Below are 1,909 nucleotides of genomic sequence, written 5' to 3' on the forward strand. Positions count from 1 at the left end.
CGCTCTCCCCCGCCTCCGGGGCCGCTGGAGGCGCAGGGTCGCAGGTGCGCTCCGACCCCCGCGCCTCTCCTCCCTCAGACTGGAATTGGGAGGAAGGAAGGTCACACGGGTCCAAACGGCTCCGTGCGAACAGCCGGGCCTGTGGGTGCCCTGGCGGGAGGGGAGGGCAGGGGAGGGGAGGGCGGGGGAGGGCAGGGGAGGGGAGGGTAGGGGAGGGCAGGGGAGGGCCGGGGAGGAGAGGGTCCTACCCAGGAGGGTCCCACCCGAGGGATGGATGCCACCTGCCGGGCGCAGTGTGTTCCCAGCCGGGGTCCCCGCGGGCCTTCCTCCCGCGCGGGCCACCTGCCGCCCGACCCTTCGCAGCTGGCTTCTAGCCTCAGAATGGCAAAATCCGGTACTGCCCTGAAGCCTTTTGAGGGCGGGTATTGCCTAAGGAAGCAGCACTGTTTTGCAAATACAGAGCTGCAAAACGGGCCAAGGAAATGCAGGAAACGACATGAAAATTACTTGAACATTTTCTAAGGTCTCGGGCTCAGATCTTCTCTTTACTTGTGCTGTGGGTCATTTCACACCGTTCGATAAAGGTTTTCACAGGAGTAATATTGGAGCGGGCATGTCTAACTGCACATTCACACACGCTCTATGTAACACGTGTGCGTTTATGTATTATTTTTAATTAGAAAAAATTTTAATTTCTACTCCTTTACTATATCTTATTGTGCAGGAGACAGTCTCACACACATATCTGAGATGACGTGTGGTCACACACTGTGTGTAAGGCCAGTCACCGCAGGCGCAGTGGCCCGTCTGTCCAGAGTCCGCAGCTTAGGGGTCTCCCTTCCTGACTTCTACATTAATACTTGAAAGTTAGAAATGTCATGTGCAAGAATTGTTAAAGGGGCTGTAGAAAATGATCGCTTTATTAAACATTATAGTTGTAGAAATGGAGTATATATTTTTTTAAGGTTTTAATTTTTATTGGTGTGCCCCAATATTTCTTCATGTCTTTCCTTTTAAAAAAGAAAATACGTATTTATTTATTTTAGAGAGAGAGAGGAGGTGGCAGAGTCATCGGCAGAGGCAGAGAAGCAGACTCCGTACTGAGTCCCCACACGGGACTTGATCCCAGTTCCCCCAGATTACAGACCAGAGTCCTGGCTTAACCGACTGCACCACCCAGGTGTTCCTGGAGTGTAGTTTCTTTGAGAAATGAAAAACCAGGAAGTTAGTGGTAAATCCCACTTACCGTTGTTGGCACATCAGTATAGGCCGGCAGGGAAAATACTGTGATGACCTGCCTCTCTGATACCCAGAAGACGTTCTTGTTCAAGCTTTAGTGCCTTCCTGTGTTTTCACTAGATGAAGTACTCATCTTCTGCTGCTTTTCATTCTTTTCCATATTTTACATAGAGGATTGGTACAGCCTTTAAAACTTCACTAAGAGGAGCAAATTCAATATCCACCGATTTCTTCTCAAAAGGCTTTTTAACTCCTCAGATAGCCTGGCCGTTCCACTCTCCTGAATACTCTAGCCATGACAAAACTCAATAGGACACAGGCAAATCCAACAAACAGAAGAAGAAATCTACTGAGTTTTGGAATGTTTGGTGCATTCAACCCACCAGGGATTGCGAGCCCTAAGCTGTAAACAGGACGCTGGGTGTGAGTCCTTCCATAAGATAGCGTCCAAGCGAGCTGCTATCTCTGGTGCCCATGTTCTTCGGCCATAGAGCCTGCACTTGGAGGTGCCAACAGTAACATCGTCAGTGACTCTTCTGGTGATGAGGAGGAGAGAATGACACCAGCGGCGCAGACACATTCACGGCCACAGGTGCACCCAGGATGGGTCCTTTAGCTTCAGGTTGGGACACTTGAGCGCTGAGAACAGGACTCAGTTCAGTGTCTCCAT

General features: G+C 50.4%; 1 pseudogene; it reads right to left on the reverse strand.

Moving 5' to 3' along the window:
- Window positions 1-1,485: 1,485 nt before the first annotated feature.
- LOC123390253 lies at window positions 1,486-1,909 on the reverse strand (annotated as a pseudogene).

Source organism: Mustela putorius, unplaced genomic scaffold (assembly GCF_011764305.1).
Source record: "Mustela putorius furo isolate JIRA1106 unplaced genomic scaffold, ASM1176430v1.1 tig00537295_pilon_pilon_pilon, whole genome shotgun sequence".
NCBI lineage: Eukaryota > Metazoa > Chordata > Mammalia > Carnivora > Mustelidae > Mustela > Mustela putorius.